Source organism: Aotus nancymaae, unplaced genomic scaffold (assembly GCF_030222135.1).
Source record: "Aotus nancymaae isolate 86718 unplaced genomic scaffold, 86718_ANA_hifiasm-v0.15.2.pri h1tg000009l, whole genome shotgun sequence".
NCBI lineage: Eukaryota > Metazoa > Chordata > Mammalia > Primates > Aotidae > Aotus > Aotus nancymaae.
In genome coordinates, this window is record NW_026988420.1 from 8,112,965 (window position 1) to 8,133,008 (window position 20,044).

The 20,044-nt window shown below is 45.3% G+C and overlaps 1 long non-coding RNA gene across 1 annotated transcript in view; it reads left to right on the plus strand.

Moving 5' to 3' along the window:
* Positions 1-16,529, plus strand: part of LOC105710004 (uncharacterized) — a 31,992-nt gene extending 15,463 nt beyond the window's left edge. The window contains exon 4 of the long non-coding RNA XR_001105652.2: positions 15,723-16,529. This is a non-coding gene — a long non-coding RNA (uncharacterized LOC105710004). The remainder of the gene's footprint in view (positions 1-15,722) is intronic.
* Positions 16,530-20,044: the final 3,515 nt, after the last annotated feature.

The window sequence follows — 20,044 nt, forward strand, 5'->3', positions numbered from 1 at the left end:
GGCTCAAGGAATCCTCCTACCTCAGTCTCTCAAAGTATTATAGGCATAAGCCACCATGCCCAGCCTTGATCAAGTCTTTTAATCTCTCTTTGCTTCAGTTTGCTCATCTATAAAATGAGGGAATTCAATATAATCGTCTTAGTGGTCTCAAACCTGACTTTACAGCAGAAGACATAGAGAAGTTGTTGAAAAACACCCTACTTCTTTTATTAGTACATTGTCACACTGCTATAAAGTACTACCCGAGACTGGGCAAATTATAAAGGAAGGAGGTTTAATTGATTCATAGTTCTACAGGGCTGGGGAGGCCTCAGAAATCTTACAATTATGGCGGAAAGGGAAGCAAACACATCTTTCTTTAGGAAAATATCTATAATATAGCCCATAAAATATTATCCATAATATAAGAAAATGAATAGGAAAAACTGGAGACATAGTCTTTTTTTTGGAGATATATTCTAAGAAAAATATTTATAACATAGTGACAAAAGGGCTAATATCTTTAATATGTAAAAAATTCATAAGAAACTCCAGCTCCAATGGAAAAAGAATACAAAAATTATTGAATTCATCCACTTGATAAATATTCATTGAATACTTCCTGTGTTTGAGGCTCTGTTTAGACTCTACGAATGTTCAGTAAACAAACAAGAAAAAAACTCCTGGTGAAGTTTATAGTCCTATGAAGAAGACAAACAATAAAAAGAAGAAAATAAATAAGTGAATAACAGATTCTGTTACAAAGTGATCAAGCATGGTTGCTCACACCTGTAATCCCAGTACATTGGGAGGCCAAGGTGGGCAGATCACCTGAAGTCAGGAGTTTAAGACCAGCCTGGCCAACATGCTGAAACCCAATCTCTACTAAAAATTTGAAAACTAGCCAGTGTGGTGGCGCATGCCTGTAATCCCACCTATTTGGGAGGCTGAGGCATGAGAATCACTTGAATCTGTGAGGCAGAGGTTGCAGTGAGCCAAGATCACACCACTGCACTCCAGCCTGGGCAACAGAATGAGTCTCTGTCTCAAAAAAAAAAAGATTATGTTACAAAGTGATCATTGTGGAAAAGGTAAAGCAGGGTAAGGGGCTTGGAGTGTTTGGGTAGGCATGGACATTCCATTTTTTTTTTTTTTGAGACAGAGTCTAGCTCTTGTTACCCAGGCAGGAGTGCAGGGGCGTGATCTTGGCTCACTGCAACCTCTGCCTCCCAGGTTCAGGCAATTCTCCTGCCTCAGCCTCCCAAGTAGCTGGGACTACAGGCACGCGCCACCATGCCTGGCTAATTTTTGTATTTTTAGTAGAGACAGGGTTTCACCATGTTGACCAGGATGGTCTCGATTTCTTGACCTCATGATCCACCCGCCTCGGCCTCCCAAAGCGCTGGGATTATAGGTGTGAGCCACTGCGCCCGGCCGACATTCCATTTTTAAATGGGGACATTGGGGCAGCATGGTGGCTTACACCTGTAATTCCAGTACTTTGGAAGGCTGAGGCAGGTGGATCACTTAAGGTCAGGAGTTCGAGATCAGCCTGGTTAACATGGTGAAACCCTGTCTCTACTAAAATAAAAAAATTACCTTGGTGTTGCGCGTACCTGTAGTCCTAGCTACTCAAAAGGCTGAGGTGGGAGGATCACGTGAGCCTGGGAGTTTGAGGTTGCAGTGAGCTATGATCGTGCTACTACACTCCATTCTGGGAGACAGAGTGAGTAATTCCACTTCATAAAAATCAATCACCATAAGCAAAGCTAAAAAGCAAATGACATGGTTGGGTGTGGTGCATGCCTGTAGTCCCAGCTACTTGGAAGGCTGAGGCAGAGGGGATCACTTGAGCCCAGGAGTTCAAGGCTGCAATGAGCCGTGATTATGCCACTTCACTCTTGCTGGACCCTGCCTCTAAACAGCACACAAACAAAAACAAATGACAAATCAAGGATATTGGAAACTATGCCACAGACACAGGGATATTCTAACATTATTATTATTTTAATTTCTATTTTTTTAGTTTTTTTGTAGAAACAAGGTTTCACTGATGGGGCACCGTGGCTCATGTCTCTAATCCTAGCACTTTGGGAGGCCGAGGCGGGCAGATTGCTTGAGGCCAGAAGTTCGAGACCAGCCTGGCCAACATGGCGAATCCCATCTCTACTAAACACTCAAAAATTAGCCAGGGATGGTGGCAGGCACCTGTAATCCCAGCTACCCAGGAGGCTGAGGAGGAGAATCGCTTGAACCCGGGAGGTGGAAGATGCAGTGAGCTGAGATTGGGCCATTGTACTCCAGCCTGGGTAACAGAGCGAGACTCTGTCTCAAAAAAAAAAAAAAAGAAACAAGTTTTCACCATGTTGCCCACCATGTTGCCCAGACTGGTCTCGAACTCCTGGGCTCAAGTGATCCTCTCGTCTTGGCCTCCCAAAGTGCTGGAATTACAGGTGAGAGCCAATCTGCCCATCCCTCTCTGATTTATAAGGCGTTCTTAGAAAAGATGAATCCAAATGAAAAATGGGCGAAGGACACAGTTCATAGAACAAGAAATGCAAATGATCCTGGAACCAAGGAAAGGATGCTCAGTCTCTCTCATGTAAGAGAAAAGCAGGCACATTAAAACGTGATGGAAATACTGATTTTAACCTACTGCATCAGCAAAAACTCAAACGTTGAAGAAACAGGCACTTTCCTACATTGCTGATGAAAACGTAAAATGTTACAACCCCCAATGGAGAACACGTGATCAATACAGTATTCAATTCAATTTAAAAATGTTTGACCCTGCAATCCCTTTTCTGAGTAGTAATCATTCAGATACACAAGCATGTATACAAAAGGCTGTGGTTACAAGCTTGACAAAACAAAAGCCTTTTTTTTTTTGAGACAGAGTCTCACTCTGTCGCCCAGGTTGGAGTGCAGTGGCGCGATCTCGGCTCACTGCAACCTCCGTCTCACAAGTTCAAGCGATTCTCCTGCCTCAGCCTCCCAAGTACTGGGACTACAGCCTCGTGCCATCACGCCTGGCTAATTTTTATTTTTAGTAGAGACAGGTTTCACCGTGTTAGCCAGGATGGTCTCAAACTCCTGACCTAGTGATCCGCCTGCCTTGGCCTCCAAATTGCTAGGATTATAGGCGTGAGCCACTGCACCCGGCCAGCACAACAAAACACTTTAAGTTGAAAAACCTGAAGGCTCACCTCTTAGGGTCTAGTTAAATAAACTATGGCCCATTCACAAAAGGGAATATAATGCAGCAGTAAAAAAGAATGAGGATGCTGTCATTGTCCAGGATGTACTGTTAAATGAACAAAAGCAAGGTGCTGAGTATTGTAGACAGACTGCTACATTTTATTTCTAAAACGGGGAAGGAGAGGAGTAAGCAAGCACATTTGCATTGCTTTGTTCATGAATGAGCATAGGAAAGACTCATGACGAGTTAACAAAAGTGGCTAGCTATAGAGACTTCATATCTTGTTTTATGTATACATGTATATATACATATATAATTATTAATATTTATGGATATTTAACTTATTTTACAAACCTATATTTATTATTAAAACATTATTAATAAAAATATTTAGTATTAATAAAATAATTTAGTAATATTAATCATGTAATATATTAATATATAAATAAAATATGAAAATACATTTAATTATATTTTAAAATACTTTTTGTTTTAGATGGAATCTTGCTCTGTCACCTACACTGGAGTGCAGTGTTACAGTCTCAGCTCACTGCAACCTCCGCTTCCTGGGTTCAAGGGATTCTCCTGCCTCAGCCTCCCGAGTAGCTGCGATTGCAGGCACACACCACCATGCCTGGCTAATTTTTGTATTTTTAGTAGAGGCGGGGTTTTGCCATGTTGGCCAGGCTCATCTTGAACGCCTGACCTCAAGTGATCTGACTGTCTCAGCCTCCCAATGTGCTGGCATTACAAGTGCGAGCCACCGCATCTGCTCTAAAAATACTATTTTTGAACCACGTAGGCATATTAACCACTCGAGCAAGAAATAAAAACAAAAAATAAACAAGGAAAGCAATGCTGAGTAAACTGAGATTATGCTTGAGATTTCGCTCAACTGTTGATAGTTTATGCTCATAAATTATCTTCCACTTGAAGAGCTCCTGTGTACTGGAGGAAAGAAGATTCCCAGATCACAGGGAAGAAAACACGAAATTACAAAAGACAGGCCAGGCACGGTGGCTCACGCCTGTAATTCCAGCAGTTTAGGAGGCCTAGGCAGGCGGATCATGAGGTCAGAAGATAGAGACCATCCTGGCCAACATGGTAAAACCCCGTCTCTACTAGAAATGCAAATATTAGCTGGGTGTCGTGGCGCGCACCTGTGGTCCCCGCTACTCGGGAGGCTGAGGCAGAAAAATGGCTTAAACCCAGGCAGTGGAGGTTGCAGTGAGTCGAGATCACACCTCTGCACTCCAGCCTGGTGACAGAGCAAGACTCTGTCTCTGGAAAAAAAAGAAAGAAAGCAAGAAAAGAAAAGATAAACCATTGCCTATGATTACAAGTGACAGAACATATCATCATTCCTTCCTCCTGTACACAAAGAATCTTTTTTTTTTTTTGAGACATGGTTTCATTCTGTCTCCCGGACTGGAGTGTAGTGGTGTGACCTCAGCTTACTACTGCCTCAACCTCCCAGGCTCAGGTGTGTGCCACCTCATCTAGCTATTTTTGTATTTTTGTAGAGATGGGATCTCATTATATTGCCCAAGCTGGTCCCAAACTCCTGGTCTCAAGTGATCCTCCTACTTTGGCCTCTCAAAGGACTGGTATTACAAACATGAGCCACTGCACCGATCCACTCACAAAATCATGAATGGTGATTTCTCAAATCTTTCAAACTCTATTCTAACTATTTCCTACCAAATTATTTCTAGACCAATTCCTGGCACAGAGTTGAGTGGTACTTGCCCAATGTCCTTTCTTTCCTTTCTTTCTCCAGGATGGTAGGGTCTATTTTATTTTTCTTGTGTCCTAGGGCATAGCTTGTGCCTGGGATCTAACATTCAACAAATGTTGGCTGAAACTGTGTATGAATGAGTGAATGAGTGACCAACAAACTGGTTCTACCTATCACATTTAACAACATATGGAAAAAGTAAATATGAAGCAAAGGTGGTTACTTTAGGTACGTCTTCAATTAGACTTCTAGGAACAAGGTAAAAATTCCCAAAACTTGATCCATGTTACAAATTTCATGTGTGCAGAACTTGTCATTGCTAAGGACATGATGTCATCATAGCCTTAGAAATAAAATGGAAATCTTTAAGATCTTCCACTTTAGCTTTGAATATACTATAAAAGGTCCAGTAGTTTCTTGACAGTGCTTAAATGTATAGTTATAAAGGACAAGCAGTAATTATAGATCAGTATCATCAGGCTGTGTCTTCACTTCAGTCCAGCGTGACTCCTGGTGGCCTGCCGCAGAGATAAGGCAAACCTGGAATTCCCCAGCTGAAAATGTGGCTGCCACTAGGGAGCAGCCGCTGGGTGGGAGGGGTGCTGCCTCCGGAACAGGAAGTTCAGGGGAAAATCTGCATTCCTGGGGCAACTGGGTGATCAGGGCTGAGGTCAGTGACAGGAAATACTGAGCATGGTGTCTTTTCGATTCTTAATTTATGAATAAATACCATGCTGAACTCCCACACTTTTGCTTTCCAAGTCCAGGTAATACAAATGCAAGATTCTCAGTCATTTTAATTTTGCTTACATTCACCATTCTTCCATGACCACTTGTGTTGACTTACATAAATTTCAAAAATGTATCTGTTTATGATGCCTATATAAAGATGGCTTTAAGCTCTTGGATGTGTTCACTGGGTGGAAATAAAATAAATGAAATAATGAGTAAAAATGGAAATAAGAAACTGGGACACACCAGCCTGGTCAACATAATGAGACTCTCAAAAAAAAGAAAAGAAAAAAAGAAAAATCCCAAGACAAACAAAACACAGGAAGCATCATCTAGCATTCATCTAGCTAGCTGAAGCCAGCTGCCTGGATTCCTCGTGGTTCTGCACTTGCTAACTCTGGGTGACCTTTGGGGAAGTGACTTAGTGCTGTGGTTTGAATGTGTCCCCTCTAAAACTCAGGTGTTGCCCAATGTAACACTATTAACAGGTAGGCCTGGCCGGGCGCAGTGGCTCACGCCTGTAATCCCAGCATTTTGGGAGGCCGAGGTGAGCGGAGCATCTGAGGTCAGGAGTTCGATACCACCCTGACCAACATGGTGAAAACCCATCTCTACTAAAAATACAGAAATTAGCCTGGTGGGGGTGGCAGTTCTCTATAATCCCAGCTACTTGGGAGGCTGAGGCAGGAAATCACTTGAACCTGGGAGGCAGAGGTTGCAGTGAGCCAAGATTGCACCATTGCATTCCAGCCTGGGGGACAAGAGTGAGGCTTTATCTCAAAAAAAAAAAAAAAAAAAAAAGGCCCTTATAAAAGAGGCTTCATGTAACATTTGCCTCTTTACCTTCTGCCATATGAGGACACAGCATCCCTCTCCGCTGGAGGAAACACCTCTTACCAGATCGGCAGATGCCATTGCCTTAATCTTGGACTTCCCAGCCTCCAGAACAGTGAGAAAGAAATTCCTTTATATATTATCCAATCTCAGGCATTCTGCCCTAGCAGCACAATACAAACTAAGACACTTAGCCTCTTCCTGCTTCGGAGTTCTCATCCATAATAGAGAAATAATCGTGCCAGCCTCATAGGATTGCTAAGAGGATGCAGTTAAATGAGTAAGCATTTGTAAAGCGCTAATGACAGTGTCTGACACTTAGGAAGTGCTGTTAAGTTAAGTGATATGTGTTTGGTATGAGGGTAGCAGGGAACTGGTTTTTGTGCTTGTGTGAGAGCAGTTTTGTGAGATAGGTTTTTAGGAGTCTGGCTTTGACTGGTTATTGGCTTTACCATCAGTTTTGTTCTATAAAAGCCCACCAACTTGTATGATGTCCGTTGGCCAAAGTAGCAGGAGATGGGAGTCTCAGAAAGATGAATTGCAGAGTCAGAACTCTGCATAAACAGCATCAAAAGCTGCCACTCACAGTTGTGCAAACTACTCTGCACCACTCTGTGTGAGCCCCGTCCCATTATAGTTTTCATCAAATAGGACAGTGACTATGACAGTTTTCTGTGGCGAGTGGTAAGGGGTGTGAAGAAAGGCTTGCCTTTTTCTTCTTTTTTTGAGATGGAGTCTCTCTCTGTCACCCAGGCTAGAGTACAATGATGCAATCTCAGCTCACTGCAGCCTCCACCTCCTGGGTTCAAGCGATTCTCCTGCCTCAGCCTCCCAAGTAGCTGAGATTACAAGTGTGTGCCACCACACCTGGCTAATTTTTGTATTTTTAGTAGAGATAGGGTTTCATTATGTTGGTAAACAGGCTGGTCTCGAACTCCTGACCTCAAGTGATCCACCCACCTTGGCCTCCCAAAGTGCTGAGATTACAGGCGTGAGCTCCTGCACCAGCCAGCTTGCCTTTTTCTGATTGAGTAAAAGTGCCGCTTGTCTAGCGAGGAGCATTGGAATGGAGTAAATGCCCTTGGGGCAGAAGCTTCAGGGACTGCGGGGAGCAGGACTGCAGGAAGGACGGGTAACACAGTAGCAATGCCAGGGTTTCCCAGGCTGATGTGGATGCACCCACATGCCTGACCACATGGCCCTGGGGATGGCCCTGGTCTTCTACCAAGATACTCAGCATCTCTGCAGCCCACTTGCCACAGACTGCATCCTGCGGTATATTTGAATAAATCAGGAAGTTTGCCAGTAGGCTGAATTTCCCATGTGATGTGTCACTCCTACCACCCACAGGCTAGTCCACAGCTACCGAAGTGTCACTCTACCCAGGTGTGCTCTGACGCCTGGCTGGCCTCACGTTCTTGCACCTCATCTCCTTTGTTAGCCTCCCCTTCCAAGCTTCTTTCTTAGGAGGACCCTTTCTTCAGGAACACCGGAGTGAGAGGAGATACCCTTCATCAACAATGGGTGAAGCCAATGTGAGTGTGCCTCCTTTCACGGAGTTAACAAAGAACACGGGGGAATTGTGATGGTGACTGGATCCTATGGGTCATCTTTTCTTCACACTTCAAACAACCCTAGGCTTTTTTTGAGACGGAGTCTTGTCTGTCGCCCAGGCTGGAGTGCAGTGCAATCTTGGCTCACTGCAACCTCGGCCTCCCGGGTTCAGGCGATTCTCCTGCCGCAGCCTCCTGAGTAGTTGGGATTACAGGCGCATGCCACCATGCCCGGCTAATTTTGTATTTTTAGTAGAGGTGGGGTTTCACCATGTTGCTCAGGCTGGTCTCGATCTCGACCTCATGATCTGCCTGCCTCGGCCTCCCAAGGTGCTAGGATTACAGGCACGAGCCACCATGTCCAGCCTGCCCTGGGCATATCTAAATCGAGGGTGTGACACAGTAGATCAACTGGTAACAGTAATATTCCTTGGCCAATAAGGAATCAAGAATTGACAATTAGGTATCTAGATTTTTAAAAATTGAGGTTAAAAACACCTAACATAGGATTCATCACTTCACCATTGTTAAGTGTACAGGTCAGTGATGTTATGGCTATTCATATCATTGTGAAACAGATCTCCAGAAGCCTTCCATCTTGTGAACAGCAACTGTGCTGATTAAATAACAACGCCCCATGTCCCTGCCCCTGGCAACCACCACTTTACTTTCCGTCACTGTAAATTTCGCTACCCTAGGTACCTCATTAAGTATAATGATACTGTATTTGTCATTTTCACACACACAAGCGTGTGTGCACACATGCACACATGTGCACGTGCGTGCACACACACACACACACACACACACACACACACATATCCCTGTCTTAGCTCAGGCTGCTGTAGCAAATTACCATAGACTGGGTGACTTAAACAGCAAACATTTATTTCTCACAGTTCTGGAACCTGAAAGTCAGAGATCAGGGTGTCAGCACAGCTGGGGTTCTTGGTGAGGACTTTCTTCCTGACTAACAGAAGGTTTGTGTTGCCTCCTCACATGGCAGAGAGAGACAGAGAGAGAGAAACAGAGAGAGAGACATACAGAGAGAGGGAATATTCTCTCATTCTGTTCGTTTTTTTTTTTTTTTTTGAGACGAAGTTTCGCTCTTGTTACCCAGGCTGGAGTGCAATGGCGCGATCTCGGCTCACTGCAACCTCCGCCTCCTGGGTTCAGGCAATTCTCCTGCCTCAGCCTCCCGAGCAGCTGGGATTACAGGCACGTGCCACCATGCCCAGCTAATTTTTTTGTATTTTTAGTAGAGACGGGGTTTCACCATGCTGACCAGGATGGTCTCGATCTCTTGACCTCGTGATCCACCCGCCTCGGCCTCCCAACGTCATTCTGTTCTTATAAAAGCATTAAACCTATTCATGAGGGCTCAATCCTCATGATCTAATTTTTTCCCCAAGGCCCTGCCACTTAATAGTATCAAACTGGGGGTTAGAATTTCAACATATGAATTTTAGGGGGACACAGATTCTGGCCATAGCAGATATACATATATTTTGTACATACACGTATAGGAGTCTTCCTCCTTTTTTTCTTCTTTTAATTCTTTAGCATTATCTATTGCAGGCCAAGGAAAAAATGCTCTATGAATGTTTTTACATCTTTGACTTTGTTGGTTTGGAGTTACCCCAGGATGGAAACACAGCATAAGTAATGTCAGCTGCTCCAAATGCGATCCATACAAATTGCACCCCATGTTCAGAACCCAGGCCTTTTGAACCAGCAGGCCACCATCAGAAAAAGAACCTTAAGCCAAAATGAACTGAAAGATTGCAACACCGGAGGCCTATTAACGATAAAACTAGGCCAAGCGCCTGTAATCCTAGCACTTTGGGAGGCCAAGGCAGGGGAATCACATGAGCCCAGGAGTTTAAGCACAGCCTGAGCAACATACGGAGACCCCATCTCTACTAAACACACAAAAAATGTGCCTGTAGTCCTAGCTTCTTAGGAGGCTGAGGCAGGAGGATCACTTGAGCCCAGGAGTTTGAGGCTGCAGGGAGCTGTGATCACCACCGTACTCCAGCCTGGGCAACAGAGCAAGATCCTGTCAAAAAAAAAAAAAGGATAAAAATATGCCATTTATTGTGACAAGAAGAAAGATCTATTGGAAGGCACACAGGAGACATTGAGACTTTGAGGACGGATGCTTTGATGAATTGTAAAGGCAGAGAAAGGCAGGATTAGTTTCCACTTGAGTAGGGGTTTGTTTATCCCACATATCTGAAGTCGCAGACAATATATCCAGCGTTTCTCTGAATTGGGGGCGGGTGCTGCACTGCCTCTAAAGTGAGCGAGCTCAGGTCAGCAGGCAGCACTGCAGGTGAGAGTGGTGATTCCAGGATGCCCACTACCAGCATGTCAGGAGGACCAAAAGGACTAACCCCAGATTTGGAGTTTCCTTTGCATGATGTTCTGGTTAAGAGCCAGAAAGTCTCCTCACTGCCCTGCTAGACCCTCGGTGGCAAGGGTAGTGTATCATTCTGCTTCATGCTGCTTCCTGCCAGCTCCATTGCCTGCACACAGCCAGTGTGCAGTAAACACTGGGCATACTCAGCTGGGCCGCCTTGAAGGTTCCTCACACCAGGAACTCTCCCCTGCACGTCTGAAGGACAGATGGGACATCTGTCACGGAGGACCAAACTCAAGCAACTTACCGCGTGGCTTCCCCCACGTGGCTCAGCACATCCACAGACAGCTAGAAGGGAAACGAGGCTCAGCTCAGGCCTGTGGCTGCTCCTTCCAGCTTTTGTCTGAGGCTCCTGTCTTCAGGCCAGTCTCTGCATTTAGGCTTCTTTCTGCTTCTTGGTTTTTCTGTGACCTTAACGGGGGAAACTCATCCTAGGGACCATTCAGTAAAAGTCCAGGGCAGGACAGCACTTTGGGAGGCCAAGGTGGGTGGATCTTGAGCTCAGGAGTTCAAGACCAGCCTGGGCAATATAGTAAGACCTCATTTCTATGTTTAAAAAGTCCAGTGAGGCATGGTGGCTCACCCCTGTAATCCCAGTGCTTTGGGAGGCCGAGAAGGGCAGATCATGAGGTCAGGAGTTCAAGACCAGCCTGGCCAATATGTTGAAACTTTGTCTCTACTAAAAATACAACAATTAGCCAAGCATGGGGGTGCATGCCTGTAGTCCCAGCTATTCAGGAAGCTGAGGCAGAAGAATCCCTTGAACCCTGGAGGTGGAGGTTACAGTGAGCCAAGATTGTGCAACTGTATTCTAGCTTGGGCGACAGAGTGAGACTGTCTCAAAAAAAAAACAAAAAAAAACACAAAAGTCCAAGGCAAAAGGTCTACCGCTGGGTCCAAGACTTGGGGAACCTAAGAGATTAAACCTATTATTTAAGGATAGCAGTAGTGATGAGTGGGGGCTTCCATCTAAAACTCCTGCACAGTATATTAAATACCTACCATGTTTTAGCCCACAGGCTACATTGCTATAACAACAAGATAGAAAACCAAAGGCCTAAATAACAGAGGAGCTCCTTTCCCTTTCATGTACAGTCCAGATGTGGTGGCCCAGGCTGGCGGGACAGCTCTGCCATCCTTCCCTGGGGGAAGGCTCTGGTTGCTGATGTTTCCTGCAGAAGATCAGGAGAAGGACAGCTGGGGAAGCTCTCACCGTCATTCGCAAGCATGCTGCCCGCATCATTTCCCATCACATCTCAGTGCAGGAACTCAATCACAGAGCCACTGTGCACTGCGGGCAAGGCTCAGGCTGCATGGCCATGGCCCTGCTAAAATTCATGCCCCTAACCCCGGTCATTCCTTGCCCTCCCCTTCACACCAAGACACCCTTGCCCCATGCCTGGTGGACAAGTTTCCTGCCTGTCCTCCCAGGTCCCAGGTCTCCGCACTACAGCGCAAGGATCTGCTTAATCCATCAAGCTAATCATGGCATTCCTGGCTCCAAGCCACTCGCGAGCTTCTTGGTCATCTTCAACTTTCAATGGCATCATTGTCATTGAAATTAAATTGTTAATTACTTTTGCTGTTTGTCCTAATCTGTTTCTGCCACTGTAACAAAATACCTGAGACTAGGTAATTTATAAAGAATAGGCTGGGCTCGGTGGCTCATGCCTGTAATCCCAGCACTTTGGGAGGCTGAGGTGCGTGGATCACCTGAGGTTAGGAGTTCGAGACCAGCCTGGCCAACATGGTGAAACTTCGTCTCTACTAAAAATACAAAAATTAGCCATGCGTGGTGGCAGGCACCTGTAATCCCAGCTACTCAGTAGGTTGAGGGTGAAGAATCACTTGAACCAAGGAGGCAGAGATTACAGTATGCCAAGACTGTGCCACTGCATTCCAGCCTGGCGACAGAACAAAACTCCATCTCAAAAAAAGAAAAAAAGAAGAACAGGCCAGGTGAGGTGGCTCACACCTGTAATCCCAGCACATTGGGAAGCCAAGTCAGGTGGATCACGAGATCAGGAGATTGAGACCATCCTGGCCAACATGGTGAAACCCTGTCTCTACTAAAACTACAAAAAAATTAGCTGGGCATGCTGGTGTGTGCCTGTAGTCCCAGCTACTCAGGAGGCTGAGGCAGGAGAATCTCTGGAACCTGGGAGGTAGAGATTGCAGTGAGCCGAGATCACGCCACTACACTCCAGTCTGGCAGCAGAGTGAGACTCCATCTCAAAAAAAACTCAGTTTTTTTTTTTTTAACCAATACATTTGATGTCTCAAACTCTATTTCTCACAGTTCTGTGGAAGCTAGGAAGTCTGAGCTCAGGGCACTGGCAGGTATGGTCTCTAAGGGCAACTCTACTCCCAGATGCCACCTTGTGGCTGCAAACTCATATGGCAGAAAGCGGAAGAGGCAAGACTTGAATGCCACGTGAAACCTTTTTAATAGGGGTCTTTTTTTTTTTTTTTTTTTGAGGCGGAGTTTCGCTCTCGTTACCCAGGCTGGAGGGCAATGGCGCGATCTCGGCTCACCGCAACCTCCGCCTCCTGGGTTCAGGCAATTCTCCTGCCTCAGCCTCCGGAGTAGCTGGGATTACAGGCACGCGCCACCATGCCCAGCTAATTTTTTGTATTAGTAGAGACGGGGTTTCACCATGTTGACCAGGATGGTCTCGATCTCTTGACCTCGTGATCCACCCGCCTCGGCCTCCCAAAGTGCTGGGATTACAGGCTTGAGCCACCGCGCCCGGCCTTTAATAGGGGTCTTAATCCCATTCACTAGGGAGGAGCCCTCATGGTCTAATCACCTTTTAAAAGGCCACTTCTTAACATTATCGCATTGGCCATTAAAAGTCAACACTTGAAGTTTGAAGGGAATACATTCAAACAGTAGCAGTAGTTTAGTTTAAAATATGTGAAGTTCTTCTTGCTATATAAGTAACTAGTGGCTTTTTGCTAGACGCGGTAGTTCACGCCTCTAATCCTAACACTTTGGGAAGCTGAGGCAGGAGGATCACTTGAGCCCAGAAGTTCGAGACTAGCCTGGATAACATAGTGAGATCCCTGTCTCTACAAATAATAGTAATAATAATAAATCTTGTTTGGGTGCAGTGGCTCATGCCTGTAATCCCAGCACTTTGGGAGGTCAAGGTGGGCAAATCACCTGAGGTCAGGAGTTCAAGACCAGCCTGGCCCACATGGTGAAACCGTGTCACTACTAAAAATATAAAAATTACCTGGGCGTGGTGGTGCACACCTGTAATCCCAGCTACTTAGGTGGCTGAGGCAGGAGAATCACTTGAACCTGGGGAGCAGAGGTTGCAGTGAGTCGAGATCATGCCACTGCACTACAGCCTGGGTAACAGAGCAAGACTCTGTCTCAAAAAAAAAATACTTACCTGGATGTGTGGTGTGCACCTGTAGTCCCAGCTAATTGAGAGGCTCAGTTAGGAGAATCACTTGAGCCCAGGAGTTCCAGGCTGCAGTGAGCTATGATCATGCCACTGCACTCCAGCCTGGGCAACAGAGAAAGGCCCTGTCTCAAAAAACAAATAACAAAATGATGAGAGTGGCAGCACCGTTTTGTATTCCACCAGCAGTGAATGAGAGTTCCTGCTGGAGCACATCCTCGCCAGGTCGTCAGTCTGTGCTTGGGATTTTGGCCACCCTAATAGGTGATGTTGATAGAGTTAAACTTGGATGATGTCTCTGAAAAACAACCTGACTCAGCCTGGATAAAGTCTGGTAGAAAACCCAGAAAAGACTGAGGGGATCCCACAGCTCAGGGAGACCATAGCCCCTTGGCGGAGTCCAGAGCTCCTCAGGGCGTGAGAGTAGTACAGCAGCCATGGCAGGGTGAGGCTCCCGGGCACGTGGCCCGAGCAGCCTCGTGCTGTCCCGCGCACCCTGAAGGCCACGGGGAGATCGGCTAAAGGAGCCTGGGCCCCATGAAAGGCATGTGGAGGTAGCTGAGAGAGGGGCCTCACAATAGGAATAAGAAGGACTCAGAAAACAGACACTTGGCCAGAGCCCATGTGGAACTGGGTGTCCTCTGCTAGGGGCTGGGAACAGAACAGTGAGCAAGACTGAACGCAGGGCTCGTGCCTTCCCGTCACTGGGCTGGTTGACGTCCTTGGAAGACTTCAAACAACTAGACAATTGTCATCTGGTGAAAAGTGCTATGCTAGGGAAGGTCAAAGTGTTGGGTTGTCAGAAGGGAGCATCAGGGCAGCTTCAGGGAGTAAATGATTCTACATCGAGACTTAAAGGATACATAGAGACTGCTGGGGAAGGTGCGCAGGGCTGGCCCCTAGAGTGGAACACAGGTGCAAAGGACAGAGGATGGAACGCTTAGGGGGCTGGCTAGACAGGAGAGCTGGGGTTGGAGAGGTGAGTGGGAACCAGTTATAAAGAACACAGAAGGTCCCGGTAATCAAGTTGTATGTTATCCCGAGGGCACTGAGGAGCCCTTGAGGGATTTATCTATCATCTATTTTTAAAAGTTTTGTGGTTTAATAATTAGACCTACAACTAAATTGCCAATGAAAATTGTAAGATAAAAACAAACTGTAAAAATGTGGGCCAGTCACAGTGGCTCATGCCTGTAATCCCAGCACTTTGGGAGGCCGAGAAGGGCAGATCACCTGAGATCAGGAGTTCAAGACCAGACTGACCAACATGGTGAAACCCCCATCTCTACTAAAAATACAAAAATAGCCAGGTGTGGTGGCGTGTGCCTGTCATCCCAGCTATTTGGGAGGCTGAGGCAGAAGAATCGCTTGAACCTGGGAGGTGGAGGTTGCAGTGAGCTGAGATCGCGCCATTGTACTCCAGCCTCGGCAACGAGAGTGAAACCCTGTCTCAAAAAAATAAATAAATAGGCTGGATGTGGTGGCTCATGCCTGTAATCCCAGCACTTTGGGAGGCTGAGGCAGGCGGATCACCTGAGGTCAGGAGTTTGAGACCAGCCTGGCCAACATGGTGAAACCCTGTCTCTACTAAAAATACAACAAAATTAGCCAGACATGGTGGCAGGTGCCTGTAAGCCCCGCTACTTGGGAGGCTGAGGCTGGAGAATCTCTTGAACCTGAGAGGCAGAGGGTGCAGTGAGCTGAGAATGTGCCATTGCACTCTAGCCCGGGCAGCTGAGTGAGACTCTACCTAAAAAATAATAATGATAATAATAATAATAAATAAATAATTACTACATCATTAATTTTTTTTGTTTGTTTCTCTCCTTTTTTTTTTTTTTTGTTGTTTTAGAGACGGGGTGTCTCACGATGTTGCCGGGGCTGGCCTTGCACTCCTTCCTGAGCTCAAGGAATCCTCCCATGTCGACCTACCAAATTGCATGAGCCACCATGCCCAGCCTACAGCCACTCTGGAAGACAGTTTAATGGTTTCTAAGAAAACTAAACATACTGTTACTGTATGATCCAGCAATTGTGCATCTTGGTATTTACCCAAAGAAATGGAAAACGTATATCCACACAAAAACCTGCCCATGGAATACAGGAGCTTTATTCATAACTTTCAGAACTTGGAAGCAATCAAGATGTCCTTCCGTAGGTGAATGGATAAACTGGTTCATCAGACGATGGGATTGCTATTTGGTGTTAGATAAACTGAGCTATTCAACTATAAAAGACATGGAGGATCCTCAAATGTATATTGCTAAGTGAAAGAAGCCAATCTGCAAAGGCAACATACTGTGTGATTCCAACTCTGACGATCTGGAAACGGCGAGACTATGACAGTGGCCGTCCGGGATTAGGGGTGGGATGAACGCACAGGCAGAGCACAGGAGTTGAGGGCAGTGAAACTTTCCTGCATGACAATGTGATGGTGGATGCATGTCATTATTCGTTCGTCCAGACCCACAGAATGTGCAGCAAGGGTGAAGCCTAATGCACACTGTGAACCTCAGGCACATGCTGTGGACTCTGGGTGATGAGGAGGTGTCTGTTAGGTTCATTGATTGTCACAAACTTGCCCTCTGGTGGAGGATGCCGCTAGTGGGGAAGGTGGTGGGAGGGGGCGGGGGTTATGTCGGAACTCTGTATCTTCTGCTCAATTATGCCTCAAATATAAAACTGCTCTAAAAAATAGTCTATATCATTTTATGTTATACACACACACACACACACACACACACACACACACACCACACACATTAAAAAAAAAACTCCATGACTCTTGACTCCATCTCTGTGAAGTTCTTCGTCCTCTCCCTGGTAACCTTAAATCTCCTTTTGGCTAAAACAACTTACTCTTATAGCATTATAAAGTTTTCCTGAAGCAAAGGTTTATGGCATAAACTTTGGGAGTTTGGCGGTCAAACTAGGTTTTGGTAACTCAGAAAGTATTTTCTCTCCTAGCCTCTGTTTCTGCCTTAAGCCTCACAAGTCTGTTTTGATGACTTGTTCCAGAATGTACATTTTAAAAGTTTGCTATGGCCGGGTGTGGTGGCTCACGCCTGTAATCCAAGCACTTTGGAGGCCAAGGCGGGTGGATCACCTGAGGTCGGGAGTTCAAGACCAGCCTGACCAACATGGTGAAACCCCATCTTTAAAAAAAAGAAAAAAGTTTGCTACAGTTGTCTAGTGACCTTCCAGAAGGTTATACTAATTTTCCCTTCCCATGGCACTCTGTGGGTATGCTTGTTTCCCTACATCCTTTCCAGCACTGTGTCCAGAAACCCACCTTCACAGTTTTATTTTCACTGGTGCTAACCAGTATAGTTTAAAAAGGAGACTTGGGGCTGGACACAGTGGCTCATGCCTGTAATCTCCATATGCTGACAGGCCGAGACAGTGGATTGCTTGAGCCCAGGAGTTTGAGACTAGCCTGGGCAACATGGTGAAACCCTGTCTTTACAAAAAATACAAAAATTAGCCTGGCATGCTGGTGTGCACCAGTAGTCCCAGCTACTCGGGAGGCTGAGGTGGGAAGATCATTTGAGCCTAGGAGGTGAAGATTGCAAAGATCATGCCACTGCACTTTAGCTTGAGTGACAGAGCAAGACCTTGTCTCAAAAGAAAAGGATCGGGGGCGAGATTTGGGAGACCTTAGGAGATATTTGGTAGAGAGACTCCTAGGCAGGTTGAGGAAGAGCAATGAATGCCTGCGCCTGTTGGGGCTTTTCCGACGGGGATCCGCTGTGGCGACTCAGAGGTATGCTGTCTTCCTGCAGCTAGCTTATAGTGTTTCACATATGTACTCTGTTCCCAAAAACCCACTGTGGGACGGGCATGGTGGCTCTCGCCTGTAATCCCAGCACTTTGGGAGGTCGAGGTGAGTGGATCACCTGAGATCAGGAGTTCGAGACCAGCCTGACCAATATGGTGAAACCCTGTCTCTACTAAAAAAATACAAGAATTGGCCAGGGATGGTGGCATGCGCCTGTAATCCCAGCTACTTGGGAGGCCAAGACAGGAGAATTGTTTGAACCCAGAAGGCGAAGTTTGCAGTAAACAGAGATCACACTACTGCACTCCAGCCTGGGCAACAGAGTGAGATTCCTTCTCAAAAAAAAAAAGAGAAAAAAAGAAAAGAAAAATGTCCAAGATATAGCAGTAAGTTAAAAAGGTAAGATACAAAACAGTTATGTCAAAATGTTTGTATATGGCCAGAATAGGTCTGTAAAAAATCCACAAGAGAGAGGAACCTGAGTTCCATCAGCAGGGTTGGAGAAAGGAGTGGAAGCTTTACCTTCTTCCCCTCTGTATTATTTGAGTTGCTTTTTACAGTGGGTATGTAAAACCTTTATTCTGTACTAATTAAATTAAAATTAAACTTAAAATTACATTTGTAAGCTGCTTAATTGCTAACAACATATTGTGGACATCTGCATTTGCAATGGGAGCAGGGATTTCATCCCAAGGATGTACCAAAAATATTAACCTAGTCTCTATTTGATTTGTCTCTAATTTTAAAATTTTCAAATAAGGTGGGAGAAGTTTTTTTTTTTTTTTTTTTGGAGATGAAGTTTCGCTCTTTCGCCCAGGCTGGAGTGACGTGGTGCAATCTCGGCTCACTGCAACCTCCGCCCCCCAAGTTAAGTGATCTTCCTGCCTCTGCCCCCTGAGTAGCTGGGATTACAGGCGCACACCATCACACCCAGCTAATTTATGTATTTTCAGTAGACATGGGGTTTCACCTAGCTGGCCAGGCTGGTCTCGAACTCCTGACCTCAGGTGATCCATCCACCTTGGCTTCACAAAGTGTTAGGATTACAGGAGTGAGCCACTGGGCCCGGCCTGAGAAGTATTCTTTTACATAATCTCTGCATACTGAAACCTTGGTTTTTAAAAGTTTTTATCATGGAAATTTTCAAATATATGCAAGAGTAGAGAGAATAGTACTATGACCCTGCAGGCGTCTCACTGGCTTCAACAAGTATCAGGTAGGGCTATGTCCTGGTTCATTTCTATCCCACCAACTTTCCCAATCCCAGATTATTTTGAAGAAATCTCGGAAATAATATCCTTTTATCCATAAATATTTAGTGTCACTAAAAGATAGGATTCTTCTAAAACATAATTAAAATACCATTATTATATGTAATTTTTTAAAACATTAATTCCTTGAGATTATCAAATGGGGAATCGGTGTTTAAATGTCCATTTGTCTCATAAAACTTTTTTAGTATATATATTTTTTCTAATCAGCATCCAAATAAGATTCCTACGAGTCCTGGTTGATAAGCTTCTTAATTTTTTTTTTTTGTTTGATTGAGGTGTCATTTCTATTATATAAAATCGCCCAAGTTAACTTTCTTTAATTCTGTAAGTTAACCTTCCATCTCTTTTATTTTCCTTTCAAATTTTCAGATGAAGCAGCCAGGTTGTTCGTCCTGTGGAGTTTCTCGGTTCCTGGGCTTTACCACCGGCAGTCTCATTTCAATGCATCAGTTAGCAAGTTCCCTGGTATTTCCCAAAAATTGAGGTGCTGGCTCAGATTTAAATTTAAATCTTTTGCAAAAAACACTTCACCAGTGGTGGTGTGCACTTTCTTTTGTTGTTGTTGTTGATGTTTTTTGTTTTGTTTTTGAGATGGAGTCTAGCTCTGTCTCCCAGGTTGGAGTGCAGTGGCACAATCTTGGCTCACTGCAACCTCTGCCTCCGGAGTTCAGGCGATTCTCCTGCCTCAGCTTCTTGAGTAGCTGGGATTACATGACCTCAGGATCCGCCCACCTCAGCCTCCCAAAGTGCTGGGATTACCGGCATGAGCCGGTGGTGTGCACCTTCACACAGAACCTCTGCTCGGTTTTCTGTGCTTTTTGTGTGTGTGCCACTGGGTAGATCTCAAACAAGGGTGGTGTGTGGTGATATTCTCATTTTTCTTTTCTTTTCTTTTTTTTTTTTTTTACAAACAAACAAACAAAAACCCCTATTTTTATAATAATGCTAAGATGTAATTTGTGTGCTTAATTCCTATCCTCTCCTGAGTGTACAACAGAATATTCCAGAGACTACGTATTGTGCGATACAGCAACAGCGTGAACGCAGAAGCAGGTATGAGAATCCAGCTGTCTTCTATTAACCCAGACGTTAAACAGATTTGCAGAAATATGAATCAGCGCC